The sequence below is a fragment of the Schistocerca piceifrons genome, unplaced genomic scaffold (genome assembly GCF_021461385.2).
Source record: "Schistocerca piceifrons isolate TAMUIC-IGC-003096 unplaced genomic scaffold, iqSchPice1.1 HiC_scaffold_1684, whole genome shotgun sequence".
Taxonomy (NCBI): Eukaryota; Metazoa; Arthropoda; class Insecta; order Orthoptera; family Acrididae; genus Schistocerca; species Schistocerca piceifrons.
The window spans coordinates 87,615-102,315 of record NW_025727550.1 but is presented as its reverse complement, the minus strand read 5'-3'; the positions used below and the strand labels follow the sequence as shown (position 1 = coordinate 102,315).

Sequence of the window (14,701 nt, the reverse complement as noted above, 5' to 3'; positions counted from 1 at the left end):
TACTACGACTTTAGCACCTGTCTACGAATGCTTCACACGATTCTTGTTTTATATGCTACACTTACAAGCATGTCAACCGCTTGTCATCACCGAAAAAATGCAAAAAAACGGGCGCCTGGCATTCCGCTACCTGTCCAACAGCGACGGCAGATGTGTGGCAAGCTCTAAGCTGTGCAGGCGCTCCGTGGCCGAGCAGCTGGAGGAGAGATGCCTTCCTTGGTGGCAGCTCCCTGCAGAGTGCGGAAGACCAGAGTGGCCGCGCCGACGTTGTCAGTGGATGGCATGCAATTGCCGAGCCACGGAGAACACGTTGCTTTGCGATGTGCACCCGCCTCGTAGCAGAAAACGCGAACGGTGGCCCTGTGGCGCAACGGATAACGCGTCTGACTACGGATCAGAAGATTCCAGGTTCGAATCCTGGCAGGGTCGGCATTTTGTTAGTTGCGGGCGCGTAGCTAGGCAGTGCATTCGAATGTCTCCACCTTCGTGGAGTGCAATGTTAATCCTGAGCATCTCGCAGCTGCATCTCGAGACGATCGCGGTAAATATCGCTTGGTGCAAGCGTCAGCGTAGCGTCAGTCGAGCAAAGTCGAGACAAGTCAAGCTGGGAGATGCTACACAGTTAATTAAACGGTAGGCGACGCAGACAACGCTTTTCCAAGTGTCCCATGTCACGCACCGAAGAGCGCGCTTCTCTCCGCACAGCAGAGTGGCGCAGTGGAAGCGTGCTGGGCCCATAACCCAGAGGTCCGTGGATCGAAACCACGCTCTGCTAAAATTATTCTTTTTCTTGGGTGCTTCGAGCTCGATCATTAATCTTGGGGTGCGCTGATTCAGCGTCGACAGCAAACCCTGTGAGTTGTGAAACGACGACGTCGTGTGCAGAATACGAGAAACACTTCCTAAGACGCAGACTTTCTTACGATTTTTTAGCAATTACATTCCTTGATCACAACGGTAATGCTTTTTCGGGCCACACGTGCAACCTTCGCGATATAAAAATCGCATCTCCCCGGCGGGGAATCGAACCCCGGTCTCCCGCGTGACAGGCGGGGATACTAACCACTATACTACCGAGGAACACGCGGTCGTTGACTGCAGTGCACGCACATTTATGGTCTCTCAGGTACGTGATACATCTCAAATCTAGCGTCCCGATGCTTCCATAGTCAGCTGCTACGAAATAAAAGTATGCCCCAGGTGAGGCTCGAACTCACAACCCCGGCATTGCTCACGGCTACTGCCTTATAAGTACCGTGCGCTAACCAATTGCGCCACTGGGGCTACAGCAGAGTGCTTACAGTTAGCGGTATTCACTTTGATGCCAACCTGTTGTGGCTACAGACCCGTCATACGACCGTCACCTGCGGCCATACTACGACTTTAGCACCTGTCTACGAATGCTTCACACGATTCTTGTTTTATATGCTACACTTACAAGCATGTCAACCGCTTGTCATCACCGAAAAAATGCAAAAAAACGGGCGCCTGGCATTCCGCTACCTGTCCAACAGCGACGGCAGATGTGTGGCAAGCTCTAAGCTGTGCAGGCGCTCCGTGGCCGAGCAGCTGGAGGAGAGATGCCTTCCTTGGTGGCAGCTCCCTGCAGAGTGCGGAAGACCAGAGTGGCCGCGCCGACGTTGTCAGTGGATGGCATGCAATTGCCGAGCCACGGAGAACACGTTGCTTTGCGATGTGCACCCGCCTCGTAGCAGAAAACGCGAACGGTGGCCCTGTGGCGCAACGGATAACGCGTCTGACTACGGATCAGAAGATTCCAGGTTCGAATCCTGGCAGGGTCGGCATTTTGTTAGTTGCGGGCGCGTAGCTAGGCAGTGCATTCGAATGTCTCCACCTTCGTGGAGTGCAATGTTAATCCTGAGCATCTCGCAGCTGCATCTCGAGACGATCGCGGTAAATATCGCTTGGTGCAAGCGTCAGCGTAGCGTCAGTCGAGCAAAGTCGAGACAAGTCAAGCTGGGAGATGCTACACAGTTAATTAAACGGTAGGCGACGCAGACAACGCTTTTCCAAGTGTCCCATGTCACGCACCGAAGAGCGCGCTTCTCTCCGCACAGCAGAGTGGCGCAGTGGAAGCGTGCTGGGCCCATAACCCAGAGGTCCGTGGATCGAAACCACGCTCTGCTAAAATTATTCTTTTTCTTGGGTGCTTCGAGCTCGATCATTAATCTTGGGGTGCGCTGATTCAGCGTCGACAGCAAACCCTGTGAGTTGTGAAACGACGACGTCGTGTGCAGAATACGAGAAACACTTCCTAAGACGCAGACTTTCTTACGATTTTTTAGCAATTACATTCCTTGATCACAACGGTAATGCTTTTTCGGGCCACACGTGCAACCTTCGCGATATAAAAATCGCATCTCCCCGGCGGGGAATCGAACCCCGGTGTCCCGCGTGACAGGCGGGGGTACTAACCACTATACTACCGAGGAACACGCGGTCGTTGACTGCAGTGCACGCACATTTATGGTCTCTCAGGTACGTGATACATCTCAAATCTAGCGTCCCGATGCTTCCATAGTCAGCTGCTACGAAATAAAAGTATGCCCCAGGTGAGGCTCGAACTCACAACCCCGGCATTGCTCACGGCTACTGCCTTATAAGTACCGTGCGCTAACCAATTGCGCCACTGGGGCTACAGCAGAGTGCTTACAGTTAGCGGTATTCACTTTGATGCCAACCTGTTGTGGCTACAGACCCGTCATACGACCGTCACCTGCGGCCATACTACGACTTTAGCACCTGTCTACGAATGCTTCACACGATTCTTGTTTTATATGCTACACTTACAAGCATGTCAACCGCTTGTCATCACCGAAAAAATGCAAAAAAAACGGGCGCCTGGCATTCCGCTACCTGTCCAACAGCGACGGCAGATGTGTGGCAAGCTCTAAGCTGTGCAGGCGCTCCGTGGCCGAGCAGCTGGAGGAGAGATGCCTTCCTTGGTGGCAGCTCCCTGCAGAGTGCGGAAGACCAGAGTGGCCGCGCCGACGTTGTCAGTGGATGGCATGCAATTGCCGAGCCACGGAGAACACGTTGCTTTGCGATGTGCACCCGCCTCGTAGCAGAAAACGCGAACGGTGGCCCTGTGGCGCAACGGATAACGCGTCTGACTACGGATCAGAAGATTCCAGGTTCGAATCCTGGCAGGGTCGGCATTTTGTTAGTTGCGGGCGCGTAGCTAGGCAGTGCATTCGAATGTCTCCACCTTCGTGGAGTGCAATGTTAATCCTGAGCATCTCGCAGCTGCATCTCGAGACGATCGCGGTAAATATCGCTTGGTGCAAGCGTCAGCGTAGCGTCAGTCGAGCAAAGTCGAGACAAGTCAAGCTGGGAGATGCTACACAGTTAATTAAACGGTAGGCGACGCAGACAACGCTTTTCCAAGTGTCCCATGTCACGCACCGAAGAGCGCGCTTCTCTCCGCACAGCAGAGTGGCGCAGTGGAAGCGTGCTGGGCCCATAACCCAGAGGTCCGTGGATCGAAACCACGCTCTGCTAAAATTATTCTTTTTCTTGGGTGCTTCGAGCTCGATCATTAATCTTGGGGTGCGCTGATTCAGCGTCGACAGCAAACCCTGTGAGTTGTGAAACGACGACGTCGTGTGCAGAATACGAGAAACACTTCCTAAGACGCAGACTTTCTTACGATTTTTTAGCAATTACATTCCTTGATCACAACGGTAATGCTTTTTCGGGCCACACGTGCAACCTTCGCGATATAAAAATCGCATCTCCCCGGCGGGGAATCGAACACCGGTGTCCCGCGTGACAGGCGGGGGTACTAACCACTATACTACCGAGGAACACGCGGTCGTTGACTGCAGTGCACGCACATTTATGGTCTCTCAGGTACGTGATACATCTCAAATCTAGCGTCCCGATGCTTCCATAGTCAGCTGCTACGAAATAAAAGTATGCCCCAGGTGAGGCTCGAACTCACAACCCCGGCATTGCTCACGGCTACTGCCTTATAAGTACCGTGCGCTAACCAATTGCGCCACTGGGGCTACAGCAGAGTGCTTACAGTTAGCGGTATTCACTTTGATGCCAACCTGTTGTGGCTACAGACCCGTCATACGACCGTCACCTGCGGCCATACTACGACTTTAGCACCTGTCTACGAATGCTTCACACGATTCTTGTTTTATATGCTACACTTACAAGCATGTCAACCGCTTGTCATCACCGAAAAAATGCAAAAAAACGGGCGCCTGGCATTCCGCTACCTGTCCAACAGCGACGGCAGATGTGTGGCAAGCTCTAAGCTGTGCAGGCGCTCCGTGGCCGAGCAGCTGGAGGAGAGATGCCTTCCTTGGTGGCAGCTCCCTGCAGAGTGCGGAAGACCAGAGTGGCCGCGCCGACGTTGTCAGTGGATGGCATGCAATTGCCGAGCCACGGAGAACACGTTGCTTTGCGATGTGCACCCGCCTCGTAGCAGAAAACGCGAACGGTGGCCCTGTGGCGCAACGGATAACGCGTCTGACTACGGATCGGAAGATTCCAGGTTCGAATCCTGGCAGGGTCGGCATTTTGTTAGTTGCGGGCGCGTAGCTAGGCAGTGCATTCGAATGTCTCCACCTTCGTGGAGTGCAATGTTAATCCTGAGCATCTCGCAGCTGCATCTCGAGACGATCGCGGTAAATATCGCTTGGTGCAAGCGTCAGCGTAGCGTCAGTCGAGCAAAGTCGAGACAAGTCAAGCTGGGAGATGCTACACAGTTAATTAAACGGTAGGCGACGCAGACAACGCTTTTCCAAGTGTCCCATGTCACGCACCGAAGAGCGCGCTTCTCTCCGCACAGCAGAGTGGCGCAGTGGAAGCGTGCTGGGCCCATAACCCAGAGGTCCGTGGATCGAAACCACGCTCTGCTAAAATTATTCTTTTTCTTGGGTGCTTCGAGCTCGATCATTAATCTTGGGGTGCGCTGATTCAGCGTCGACAGCAAACCCTGTGAGTTGTGAAACGACGACGTCGTGTGCAGAATACGAGAAACACTTCCTAAGACGCAGACTTTCTTACGATTTTTTAGCAATTACATTCCTTGATCACAACGGTAATGCTTTTTCGGGCCACACGTGCAACCTTCGCGATATAAAAATCGCATCTCCCCGGCGGGGAATCGAACCCCGGTGTCCCGCGTGACAGGCGGGGGTACTAACCACTATACTACCGAGGAACACGCGGTCGTTGACTGCAGTGCACGCACATTTATGGTCTCTCAGGTACGTGATACATCTCAAATCTAGCGTCCCGATGCTTCCATAGTCAGCTGCTACGAAATAAAAGTATGCCCCAGGTGAGGCTCGAACTCACAACCCCGGCATTGCTCACGGCTACTGCCTTATAAGTACCGTGCGCTAACCAATTGCGCCACTGGGGCTACAGCAGAGTGCTTACAGTTAGCGGTATTCACTTTGATGCCAACCTGTTGTGGCTACAGACCCGTCATACGACCGTCACCTGCGGCCATACTACGACTTTAGCACCTGTCTACGAATGCTTCACACGATTCTTGTTTTATATGCTACACTTACAAGCATGTCAACCGCTTGTCATCACCGAAAAAATGCAAAAAAACGGGCGCCTGGCATTCCGCTACCTGTCCAACAGCGACGGCAGATGTGTGGCAAGCTCTAAGCTGTGCAGGCGCTCCGTGGCCGAGCAGCTGGAGGAGAGATGCCTTCCTTGGTGGCAGCTCCCTGCAGAGTGCGGAAGACCAGAGTGGCCGCGCCGACGTTGTCAGTGGATGGCATGCAATTGCCGAGCCACGGAGAACACGTTGCTTTGCGATGTGCACCCGCCTCGTAGCAGAAAACGCGAACGGTGGCCCTGTGGCGCAACGGATAACGCGTCTGACTACGGATCAGAAGATTCCAGGTTCGAATCCTGGCAGGGTCGGCATTTTGTTAGTTGCGGGCGCGTAGCTAGGCAGTGCATTCGAATGTCTCCACCTTCGTGGAGTGCAATGTTAATCCTGAGCATCTCGCAGCTGCATCTCGAGACGATCGCGGTAAATATCGCTTGGTGCAAGCGTCAGCGTAGCGTCAGTCGAGCAAAGTCGAGACAAGTCAAGCTGGGAGATGCTACACAGTTAATTAAACGGTAGGCGACGCAGACAACGCTTTTCCAAGTGTCCCATGTCACGCACCGAAGAGCGCGCTTCTCTCCGCACAGCAGAGTGGCGCAGTGGAAGCGTGCTGGGCCCATAACCCAGAGGTCCGTGGATCGAAACCACGCTCTGCTAAAATTATTCTTTTTCTTGGGTGCTTCGAGCTCGATCATTAATCTTGGGGTGCGCTGATTCAGCGTCGACAGCAAACCCTGTGAGTTGTGAAACGACGACGTCGTGTGCAGAATACGAGAAACACTTCCTAAGACGCAGACTTTCTTACGATTTTTTAGCAATTACATTCCTTGATCACAACGGTAATGCTTTTTCGGGCCACACGTGCAACCTTCGCGATATAAAAATCGCATCTCCCCGGCGGGGAATCGAACCCCGGTGTCCCGCGTGACAGGCGGGGGTACTAACCACTATACTACCGAGGAACACGCGGTCGTTGACTGCAGTGCACGCACATTTATGGTCTCTCAGGTACGTGATACATCTCAAATCTAGCGTCCCGATGCTTCCATAGTCAGCTGCTACGAAATAAAAGTATGCCCCAGGTGAGGCTCGAACTCACAACCCCGGCATTGCTCACGGCTACTGCCTTATAAGTACCGTGCGCTAACCAATTGCGCCACTGGGGCTACAGCAGAGTGCTTACAGTTAGCGGTATTCACTTTGATGCCAACCTGTTGTGGCTACAGACCCGTCATACGACCGTCACCTGCGGCCATACTACGACTTTAGCACCTGTCTACGAATGCTTCACACGATTCTTGTTTTATATGCTACACTTACAAGCATGTCAACCGCTTGTCATCACCGAAAAAATGCAAAAAAACGGGCGCCTGGCATTCCGCTACCTGTCCAACAGCGACGGCAGATGTGTGGCAAGCTCTAAGCTGTGCAGGCGCTCCGTGGCCGAGCAGCTGGAGGAGAGATGCCTTCCTTGGTGGCAGCTCCCTGCAGAGTGCGGAAGACCAGAGTGGCCGCGCCGACGTTGTCAGTGGATGGCATGCAATTGCCGAGCCACGGAGAACACGTTGCTTTGCGATGTGCACCCGCCTCGTAGCAGAAAACGCGAACGGTGGCCCTGTGGCGCAACGGATAACGCGTCTGACTACGGATCAGAAGATTCCAGGTTCGAATCCTGGCAGGGTCGGCATTTTGTTAGTTGCGGGCGCGTAGCTAGGCAGTGCATTCGAATGTCTCCACCTTCGTGGAGTGCAATGTTAATCCTGAGCATCTCGCAGCTGCATCTCGAGACGATCGCGGTAAATATCGCTTGGTGCAAGCGTCAGCGTAGCGTCAGTCGAGCAAAGTCGAGACAAGTCAAGCTGGGAGATGCTACACAGTTAATTAAACGGTAGGCGACGCAGACAACGCTTTTCCAAGTGTCCCATGTCACGCACCGAAGAGCGCGCTTCTCTCCGCACAGCAGAGTGGCGCAGTGGAAGCGTGCTGGGCCCATAACCCAGAGGTCCGTGGATCGAAACCACGCTCTGCTAAAATTATTCTTTTTCTTGGGTGCTTCGAGCTCGATCATTAATCTTGGGGTGCGCTGATTCAGCGTCGACAGCAAACCCTGTGAGTTGTGAAACGACGACGTCGTGTGCAGAATACGAGAAACACTTCCTAAGACGCAGACTTTCTTACGATTTTTTAGCAATTACATTCCTTGATCACAACGGTAATGCTTTTTCGGGCCACACGTGCAACCTTCGCGATATAAAAATCGCATCTCCCCGGCGGGGAATCGAACCCCGGTCTCCCGCGTGACAGGCGGGGATACTAACCACTATACTACCGAGGAACACGCGGTCGTTGACTGCAGTGCACGCACATTTATGGTCTCTCAGGTACGTGATACATCTCAAATCTAGCGTCCCGATGCTTCCATAGTCAGCTGCTACGAAATAAAAGTATGCCCCAGGTGAGGCTCGAACTCACAACCCCGGCATTGCTCACGGCTACTGCCTTATAAGTACCGTGCGCTAACCAATTGCGCCACTGGGGCTACAGCACAGTGCTTACAGTTAGCGGTATTCACTTTGATGCCAACCTGTTGTGGCTACAGACCCGTCATACGACCGTCACCTGCGGCCATACTACGACTTTAGCACCTGTCTACGAATGCTTCACACGATTCTTGTTTTATATGCTACACTTACAAGCATGTCAACCGCTTGTCATCACCGAAAAAATGCAAAAAAACGGGCGCCTGGCATTCCGCTACCTGTCCAACAGCGACGGCAGATGTGTGGCAAGCTCTAAGCTGTGCAGGCGCTCCGTGGCCGAGCAGCTGGAGGAGAGATGCCTTCCTTGGTGGCAGCTCCCTGCAGAGTGCGGAAGACCAGAGTGGCCGCGCCGACGTTGTCAGTGGATGGCATGCAATTGCCGAGCCACGGAGAACACGTTGCTTTGCGATGTGCACCCGCCTCGTAGCAGAAAACGCGAACGGTGGCCCTGTGGCGCAACGGATAACGCGTCTGACTACGGATCGGAAGATTCCAGGTTCGAATCCTGGCAGGGTCGGCATTTTGTTAGTTGCGGGCGCGTAGCTAGGCAGTGCATTCGAATGTCTCCACCTTCGTGGAGTGCAATGTTAATCCTGAGCATCTCGCAGCTGCATCTCGAGACGATCGCGGTAAATATCGCTTGGTGCAAGCGTCAGCGTAGCGTCAGTCGAGCAAAGTCGAGACAAGTCAAGCTGGGAGATGCTACACAGTTAATTAAACGGTAGGCGACGCAGACAACGCTTTTCCAAGTGTCCCATGTCACGCACCGAAGAGCGCGCTTCTCTCCGCACAGCAGAGTGGCGCAGTGGAAGCGTGCTGGGCCCATAACCCAGAGGTCCGTGGATCGAAACCACGCTCTGCTAAAATTATTCTTTTTCTTGGGTGCTTCGAGCTCGATCATTAATCTTGGGGTGCGCTGATTCAGCGTCGACAGCAAACCCTGTGAGTTGTGAAACGACGACGTCGTGTGCAGAATACGAGAAACACTTCCTAAGACGCAGACTTTCTTACGATTTTTTAGCAATTACATTCCTTGATCACAACGGTAATGCTTTTTCGGGCCACACGTGCAACCTTCGCGATATAAAAATCGCATCTCCCCGGCGGGGAATCGAACCCCGGTCTCCCGCGTGACAGGCGGGGATACTAACCACTATACTACCGAGGAACACGCGGTCGTTGACTGCAGTGCACGCACATTTATGGTCTCTCAGGTACGTGATACATCTCAAATCTAGCGTCCCGATGCTTCCATAGTCAGCTGCTACGAAATAAAAGTATGCCCCAGGTGAGGCTCGAACTCACAACCCCGGCATTGCTCACGGCTACTGCCTTATAAGTACCGTGCGCTAACCAATTGCGCCACTGGGGCTACAGCAGAGTGCTTACAGTTAGCGGTATTCACTTTGATGCCAACCTGTTGTGGCTACAGACCCGTCATACGACCGTCACCTGCGGCCATACTACGACTTTAGCACCTGTCTACGAATGCTTCACACGATTCTTGTTTTATATGCTACACTTACAAGCATGTCAACCGCTTGTCATCACCGAAAAAATGCAAAAAAACGGGCGCCTGGCATTCCGCTACCTGTCCAACAGCGACGGCAGATGTGTGGCAAGCTCTAAGCTGTGCAGGCGCTCCGTGGCCGAGCAGCTGGAGGAGAGATGCCTTCCTTGGTGGCAGCTCCCTGCAGAGTGCGGAAGACCAGAGTGGCCGCGCCGACGTTGTCAGTGGATGGCATGCAATTGCCGAGCCACGGAGAACACGTTGCTTTGCGATGTGCACCCGCCTCGTAGCAGAAAACGCGAACGGTGGCCCTGTGGCGCAACGGATAACGCGTCTGACTACGGATCAGAAGATTCCAGGTTCGAATCCTGGCAGGGTCGGCATTTTGTTAGTTGCGGGCGCGTAGCTAGGCAGTGCATTCGAATGTCTCCACCTTCGTGGAGTGCAATGTTAATCCTGAGCATCTCGCAGCTGCATCTCGAGACGATCGCGGTAAATATCGCTTGGTGCAAGCGTCAGCGTAGCGTCAGTCGAGCAAAGTCGAGACAAGTCAAGCTGGGAGATGCTACACAGTTAATTAAACGGTAGGCGACGCAGACAACGCTTTTCCAAGTGTCCCATGTCACGCACCGAAGAGCGCGCTTCTCTCCGCACAGCAGAGTGGCGCAGTGGAAGCGTGCTGGGCCCATAACCCAGAGGTCCGTGGATCGAAACCACGCTCTGCTAAAATTATTCTTTTTCTTGGGTGCTTCGAGCTCGATCATTAATCTTGGGGTGCGCTGATTCAGCGTCGACAGCAAACCCTGTGAGTTGTGAAACGACGACGTCGTGTGCAGAATACGAGAAACACTTCCTAAGACGCAGACTTTCTTACGATTTTTTAGCAATTACATTCCTTGATCACAACGGTAATGCTTTTTCGGGCCACACGTGCAACCTTCGCGATATAAAAATCGCATCTCCCCGGCGGGGAATCGAACCCCGGTGTCCCGCGTGACAGGCGGGGGTACTAACCACTATACTACCGAGGAACACGCGGTCGTTGACTGCAGTGCACGCACATTTATGGTCTCTCAGGTACGTGATACATCTCAAATCTAGCGTCCCGATGCTTCCATAGTCAGCTGCTACGAAATAAAAGTATGCCCCAGGTGAGGCTCGAACTCACAACCCCGGCATTGCTCACGGCTACTGCCTTATAAGTACCGTGCGCTAACCAATTGCGCCACTGGGGCTACAGCAGAGTGCTTACAGTTAGCGGTATTCACTTTGATGCCAACCTGTTGTGGCTACAGACCCGTCATACGACCGTCACCTGCGGCCATACTACGACTTTAGCACCTGTCTACGAATGCTTCACACGATTCTTGTTTTATATGCTACACTTACAAGCATGTCAACCGCTTGTCATCACCGAAAAAATGCAAAAAAACGGGCGCCTGGCATTCCGCTACCTGTCCAACAGCGACGGCAGATGTGTGGCAAGCTCTAAGCTGTGCAGGCGCTCCGTGGCCGAGCAGCTGGAGGAGAGATGCCTTCCTTGGTGGCAGCTCCCTGCAGAGTGCGGAAGACCAGAGTGGCCGCGCCGACGTTGTCAGTGGATGGCATGCAATTGCCGAGCCACGGAGAACACGTTGCTTTGCGATGTGCACCCGCCTCGTAGCAGAAAACGCGAACGGTGGCCCTGTGGCGCAACGGATAACGCGTCTGACTACGGATCAGAAGATTCCAGGTTCGAATCCTGGCAGGGTCGGCATTTTGTTAGTTGCGGGCGCGTAGCTAGGCAGTGCATTCGAATGTCTCCACCTTCGTGGAGTGCAATGTTAATCCTGAGCATCTCGCAGCTGCATCTCGAGACGATCGCGGTAAATATCGCTTGGTGCAAGCGTCAGCGTAGCGTCAGTCGAGCAAAGTCGAGACAAGTCAAGCTGGGAGATGCTACACAGTTAATTAAACGGTAGGCGACGCAGACAACGCTTTTCCAAGTGTCCCATGTCACGCACCGAAGAGCGCGCTTCTCTCCGCACAGCAGAGTGGCGCAGTGGAAGCGTGCTGGGCCCATAACCCAGAGGTCCGTGGATCGAAACCACGCTCTGCTAAAATTATTCTTTTTCTTGGGTGCTTCGAGCTCGATCATTAATCTTGGGGTGCGCTGATTCAGCGTCGACAGCAAACCCTGTGAGTTGTGAAACGACGACGTCGTGTGCAGAATACGAGAAACACTTCCTAAGACGCAGACTTTCTTACGATTTTTTAGCAATTACATTCCTTGATCACAACGGTAATGCTTTTTCGGGCCACACGTGCAACCTTCGCGATATAAAAATCGCATCTCCCCGGCGGGGAATCGAACCCCGGTCTCCCGCGTGACAGGCGGGGATACTAACCACTATACTACCGAGGAACACGCGGTCGTTGACTGCAGTGCACGCACATTTATGGTCTCTCAGGTACGTGATACATCTCAAATCTAGCGTCCCGATGCTTCCATAGTCAGCTGCTACGAAATAAAAGTATGCCCCAGGTGAGGCTCGAACTCACAACCCCGGCATTGCTCACGGCTACTGCCTTATAAGTACCGTGCGCTAACCAATTGCGCCACTGGGGCTACAGCACAGTGCTTACAGTTAGCGGTATTCACTTTGATGCCAACCTGTTGTGGCTACAGACCCGTCATACGACCGTCACCTGCGGCCATACTACGACTTTAGCACCTGTCTACGAATGCTTCACACGATTCTTGTTTTATATGCTACACTTACAAGCATGTCAACCGCTTGTCATCACCGAAAAAATGCAAAAAAACGGGCGCCTGGCATTCCGCTACCTGTCCAACAGCGACGGCAGATGTGTGGCAAGCTCTAAGCTGTGCAGGCGCTCCGTGGCCGAGCAGCTGGAGGAGAGATGCCTTCCTTGGTGGCAGCTCCCTGCAGAGTGCGGAAGACCAGAGTGGCCGCGCCGACGTTGTCAGTGGATGGCATGCAATTGCCGAGCCACGGAGAACACGTTGCTTTGCGATGTGCACCCGCCTCGTAGCAGAAAACGCGAACGGTGGCCCTGTGGCGCAACGGATAACGCGTCTGACTACGGATCGGAAGATTCCAGGTTCGAATCCTGGCAGGGTCGGCATTTTGTTAGTTGCGGGCGCGTAGCTAGGCAGTGCATTCGAATGTCTCCACCTTCGTGGAGTGCAATGTTAATCCTGAGCATCTCGCAGCTGCATCTCGAGACGATCGCGGTAAATATCGCTTGGTGCAAGCGTCAGCGTAGCGTCAGTCGAGCAAAGTCGAGACAAGTCAAGCTGGGAGATGCTACACAGTTAATTAAACGGTAGGCGACGCAGACAACGCTTTTCCAAGTGTCCCATGTCACGCACCGAAGAGCGCGCTTCTCTCCGCACAGCAGAGTGGCGCAGTGGAAGCGTGCTGGGCCCATAACCCAGAGGTCCGTGGATCGAAACCACGCTCTGCTAAAATTATTCTTTTTCTTGGGTGCTTCGAGCTCGATCATTAATCTTGGGGTGCGCTGATTCAGCGTCGACAGCAAACCCTGTGAGTTGTGAAACGACGACGTCGTGTGCAGAATACGAGAAACACTTCCTAAGACGCAGACTTTCTTACGATTTTTTAGCAATTACATTCCTTGATCACAACGGTAATGCTTTTTCGGGCCACACGTGCAACCTTCGCGATATAAAAATCGCATCTCCCCGGCGGGGAATCGAACCCCGGTCTCCCGCGTGACAGGCGGGGATACTAACCACTATACTACCGAGGAACACGCGGTCGTTGACTGCAGTGCACGCACATTTATGGTCTCTCAGGTACGTGATACATCTCAAATCTAGCGTCCCGATGCTTCCATAGTCAGCTGCTACGAAATAAAAGTATGCCCCAGGTGAGGCTCGAACTCACAACCCCGGCATTGCTCACGGCTACTGCCTTATAAGTACCGTGCGCTAACCAATTGCGCCACTGGGGCTACAGCAGAGTGCTTACAGTTAGCGGTATTCACTTTGATGCCAACCTGTTGTGGCTACAGACCCGTCATACGACCGTCACCTGCGGCCATACTACGACTTTAGCACCTGTCTACGAATGCTTCACACGATTCTTGTTTTATATGCTACACTTACAAGCATGTCAACCGCTTGTCATCACCGAAAAAATGCAAAAAAACGGGCGCCTGGCATTCCGCTACCTGTCCAACAGCGACGGCAGATGTGTGGCAAGCTCTAAGCTGTGCAGGCGCTCCGTGGCCGAGCAGCTGGAGGAGAGATGCCTTCCTTGGTGGCAGCTCCCTGCAGAGTGCGGAAGACCAGAGTGGCCGCGCCGACGTTGTCAGTGGATGGCATGCAATTGCCGAGCCACGGAGAACACGTTGCTTTGCGATGTGCACCCGCCTCGTAGCAGAAAACGCGAACGGTGGCCCTGTGGCGCAACGGATAACGCGTCTGACTACGGATCAGAAGATTCCAGGTTCGAATCCTGGCAGGGTCGGCATTTTGTTAGTTGCGGGCGCGTAGCTAGGCAGTGCATTCGAATGTCTCCACCTTCGTGGAGTGCAATGTTAATCCTGAGCATCTCGCAGCTGCATCTCGAGACGATCGCGGTAAATATCGCTTGGTGCAAGCGTCAGCGTAGCGTCAGTCGAGCAAAGTCGAGACAAGTCAAGCTGGGAGATGCTACACAGTTAATTAAACGGTAGGCGACGCAGACAACGCTTTTCCAAGTGTCCCATGTCACGCACCGAAGAGCGCGCTTCTCTCCGCACAGCAGAGTGGCGCAGTGGAAGCGTGCTGGGCCCATAACCCAGAGGTCCGTGGATCGAAACCACGCTCTGCTAAAATTATTCTTTTTCTTGGGTGCTTCGAGCTCGATCATTAATCTTGGGGTGCGCTGATTCAGCGTCGACAGCAAACCCTGTGAGTTGTGAAACGACGACGTCGTGTGCAGAATACGAGAAACACTTCCTAAGACGCAGACTTTCTTACGATTTTTTAGCAATTACATTCCTTGATCACAACGGTAATGCTTTTTC

At 53.3% G+C, this 14,701-nt stretch overlaps 42 non-coding genes across 42 annotated transcripts; 22 read left to right on the top strand and 20 right to left on the bottom strand.

The window, feature by feature from the left end:
* Positions 1-356: 356 nt before the first annotated feature.
* On the top strand, positions 357-429 carry Trnar-acg. The gene has a single exon. It is a non-coding gene; the product is annotated as a tRNA-Arg (tRNA).
* Positions 430-703: 274 nt separating this feature from the next.
* On the top strand, positions 704-775 carry Trnam-cau. The gene has a single exon. It is a non-coding gene; the product is annotated as a tRNA-Met (tRNA).
* A 233-nt stretch (positions 776-1,008) lies between these two features.
* On the bottom strand, positions 1,009-1,080 carry Trnad-guc. The gene has a single exon. It is a non-coding gene; the product is annotated as a tRNA-Asp (tRNA).
* Positions 1,081-1,192: 112 nt separating this feature from the next.
* Positions 1,193-1,284, bottom strand: Trnai-uau. The gene is given in 2 exon segments: positions 1,193-1,228; positions 1,247-1,284. It is a non-coding gene; the product is annotated as a tRNA-Ile (tRNA).
* A 445-nt stretch (positions 1,285-1,729) lies between these two features.
* Positions 1,730-1,802, top strand: Trnar-acg. The gene has a single exon. It is a non-coding gene; the product is annotated as a tRNA-Arg (tRNA).
* A 274-nt stretch (positions 1,803-2,076) lies between these two features.
* Positions 2,077-2,148, top strand: Trnam-cau. Its single transcript has one exon. It is a non-coding gene; the product is annotated as a tRNA-Met (tRNA).
* Positions 2,149-2,381: 233 nt separating this feature from the next.
* Positions 2,382-2,453, bottom strand: Trnad-guc. The gene has a single exon. It is a non-coding gene; the product is annotated as a tRNA-Asp (tRNA).
* Positions 2,454-2,565: 112 nt separating this feature from the next.
* Trnai-uau lies at positions 2,566-2,657 on the bottom strand. The gene is given in 2 exon segments: positions 2,566-2,601; positions 2,620-2,657. It is a non-coding gene; the product is annotated as a tRNA-Ile (tRNA).
* A 446-nt stretch (positions 2,658-3,103) lies between these two features.
* Trnar-acg lies at positions 3,104-3,176 on the top strand. The gene has a single exon. It is a non-coding gene; the product is annotated as a tRNA-Arg (tRNA).
* A 274-nt stretch (positions 3,177-3,450) lies between these two features.
* Trnam-cau lies at positions 3,451-3,522 on the top strand. Its single transcript has one exon. It is a non-coding gene; the product is annotated as a tRNA-Met (tRNA).
* A 233-nt stretch (positions 3,523-3,755) lies between these two features.
* Positions 3,756-3,827, bottom strand: Trnad-guc. Its single transcript has one exon. It is a non-coding gene; the product is annotated as a tRNA-Asp (tRNA).
* Positions 3,828-3,939: 112 nt separating this feature from the next.
* On the bottom strand, positions 3,940-4,031 carry Trnai-uau. Its single transcript is given in 2 exon segments — positions 3,940-3,975; positions 3,994-4,031. It is a non-coding gene; the product is annotated as a tRNA-Ile (tRNA).
* Positions 4,032-4,476: 445 nt separating this feature from the next.
* Trnar-acg lies at positions 4,477-4,549 on the top strand. Its single transcript has one exon. It is a non-coding gene; the product is annotated as a tRNA-Arg (tRNA).
* Positions 4,550-4,823: 274 nt separating this feature from the next.
* Trnam-cau lies at positions 4,824-4,895 on the top strand. Its single transcript has one exon. It is a non-coding gene; the product is annotated as a tRNA-Met (tRNA).
* A 233-nt stretch (positions 4,896-5,128) lies between these two features.
* On the bottom strand, positions 5,129-5,200 carry Trnad-guc. Its single transcript has one exon. It is a non-coding gene; the product is annotated as a tRNA-Asp (tRNA).
* Positions 5,201-5,312: 112 nt separating this feature from the next.
* Trnai-uau lies at positions 5,313-5,404 on the bottom strand. The gene is given in 2 exon segments: positions 5,313-5,348; positions 5,367-5,404. It is a non-coding gene; the product is annotated as a tRNA-Ile (tRNA).
* Positions 5,405-5,849: 445 nt separating this feature from the next.
* Positions 5,850-5,922, top strand: Trnar-acg. Its single transcript has one exon. It is a non-coding gene; the product is annotated as a tRNA-Arg (tRNA).
* A 274-nt stretch (positions 5,923-6,196) lies between these two features.
* On the top strand, positions 6,197-6,268 carry Trnam-cau. The gene has a single exon. It is a non-coding gene; the product is annotated as a tRNA-Met (tRNA).
* Positions 6,269-6,501: 233 nt separating this feature from the next.
* Trnad-guc lies at positions 6,502-6,573 on the bottom strand. Its single transcript has one exon. It is a non-coding gene; the product is annotated as a tRNA-Asp (tRNA).
* Positions 6,574-6,685: 112 nt separating this feature from the next.
* Positions 6,686-6,777, bottom strand: Trnai-uau. The gene is given in 2 exon segments: positions 6,686-6,721; positions 6,740-6,777. It is a non-coding gene; the product is annotated as a tRNA-Ile (tRNA).
* A 445-nt stretch (positions 6,778-7,222) lies between these two features.
* Positions 7,223-7,295, top strand: Trnar-acg. The gene has a single exon. It is a non-coding gene; the product is annotated as a tRNA-Arg (tRNA).
* A 274-nt stretch (positions 7,296-7,569) lies between these two features.
* Trnam-cau lies at positions 7,570-7,641 on the top strand. The gene has a single exon. It is a non-coding gene; the product is annotated as a tRNA-Met (tRNA).
* A 233-nt stretch (positions 7,642-7,874) lies between these two features.
* Trnad-guc lies at positions 7,875-7,946 on the bottom strand. The gene has a single exon. It is a non-coding gene; the product is annotated as a tRNA-Asp (tRNA).
* Positions 7,947-8,058: 112 nt separating this feature from the next.
* On the bottom strand, positions 8,059-8,150 carry Trnai-uau. The gene is given in 2 exon segments: positions 8,059-8,094; positions 8,113-8,150. It is a non-coding gene; the product is annotated as a tRNA-Ile (tRNA).
* A 445-nt stretch (positions 8,151-8,595) lies between these two features.
* On the top strand, positions 8,596-8,668 carry Trnar-acg. The gene has a single exon. It is a non-coding gene; the product is annotated as a tRNA-Arg (tRNA).
* Positions 8,669-8,942: 274 nt separating this feature from the next.
* On the top strand, positions 8,943-9,014 carry Trnam-cau. The gene has a single exon. It is a non-coding gene; the product is annotated as a tRNA-Met (tRNA).
* Positions 9,015-9,247: 233 nt separating this feature from the next.
* Trnad-guc lies at positions 9,248-9,319 on the bottom strand. Its single transcript has one exon. It is a non-coding gene; the product is annotated as a tRNA-Asp (tRNA).
* Positions 9,320-9,431: 112 nt separating this feature from the next.
* Positions 9,432-9,523, bottom strand: Trnai-uau. The gene is given in 2 exon segments: positions 9,432-9,467; positions 9,486-9,523. It is a non-coding gene; the product is annotated as a tRNA-Ile (tRNA).
* Positions 9,524-9,968: 445 nt separating this feature from the next.
* Positions 9,969-10,041, top strand: Trnar-acg. The gene has a single exon. It is a non-coding gene; the product is annotated as a tRNA-Arg (tRNA).
* A 274-nt stretch (positions 10,042-10,315) lies between these two features.
* Trnam-cau lies at positions 10,316-10,387 on the top strand. Its single transcript has one exon. It is a non-coding gene; the product is annotated as a tRNA-Met (tRNA).
* A 233-nt stretch (positions 10,388-10,620) lies between these two features.
* Positions 10,621-10,692, bottom strand: Trnad-guc. The gene has a single exon. It is a non-coding gene; the product is annotated as a tRNA-Asp (tRNA).
* Positions 10,693-10,804: 112 nt separating this feature from the next.
* Positions 10,805-10,896, bottom strand: Trnai-uau. Its single transcript is given in 2 exon segments — positions 10,805-10,840; positions 10,859-10,896. It is a non-coding gene; the product is annotated as a tRNA-Ile (tRNA).
* Positions 10,897-11,341: 445 nt separating this feature from the next.
* Trnar-acg lies at positions 11,342-11,414 on the top strand. Its single transcript has one exon. It is a non-coding gene; the product is annotated as a tRNA-Arg (tRNA).
* A 274-nt stretch (positions 11,415-11,688) lies between these two features.
* Trnam-cau lies at positions 11,689-11,760 on the top strand. Its single transcript has one exon. It is a non-coding gene; the product is annotated as a tRNA-Met (tRNA).
* A 233-nt stretch (positions 11,761-11,993) lies between these two features.
* Positions 11,994-12,065, bottom strand: Trnad-guc. Its single transcript has one exon. It is a non-coding gene; the product is annotated as a tRNA-Asp (tRNA).
* A 112-nt stretch (positions 12,066-12,177) lies between these two features.
* Positions 12,178-12,269, bottom strand: Trnai-uau. The gene is given in 2 exon segments: positions 12,178-12,213; positions 12,232-12,269. It is a non-coding gene; the product is annotated as a tRNA-Ile (tRNA).
* Positions 12,270-12,714: 445 nt separating this feature from the next.
* On the top strand, positions 12,715-12,787 carry Trnar-acg. Its single transcript has one exon. It is a non-coding gene; the product is annotated as a tRNA-Arg (tRNA).
* A 274-nt stretch (positions 12,788-13,061) lies between these two features.
* Positions 13,062-13,133, top strand: Trnam-cau. Its single transcript has one exon. It is a non-coding gene; the product is annotated as a tRNA-Met (tRNA).
* A 233-nt stretch (positions 13,134-13,366) lies between these two features.
* On the bottom strand, positions 13,367-13,438 carry Trnad-guc. The gene has a single exon. It is a non-coding gene; the product is annotated as a tRNA-Asp (tRNA).
* A 112-nt stretch (positions 13,439-13,550) lies between these two features.
* Positions 13,551-13,642, bottom strand: Trnai-uau. Its single transcript is given in 2 exon segments — positions 13,551-13,586; positions 13,605-13,642. It is a non-coding gene; the product is annotated as a tRNA-Ile (tRNA).
* A 445-nt stretch (positions 13,643-14,087) lies between these two features.
* On the top strand, positions 14,088-14,160 carry Trnar-acg. Its single transcript has one exon. It is a non-coding gene; the product is annotated as a tRNA-Arg (tRNA).
* Positions 14,161-14,434: 274 nt separating this feature from the next.
* Trnam-cau lies at positions 14,435-14,506 on the top strand. The gene has a single exon. It is a non-coding gene; the product is annotated as a tRNA-Met (tRNA).
* The last annotated feature ends 195 nt before the right edge of the window (positions 14,507-14,701 follow it).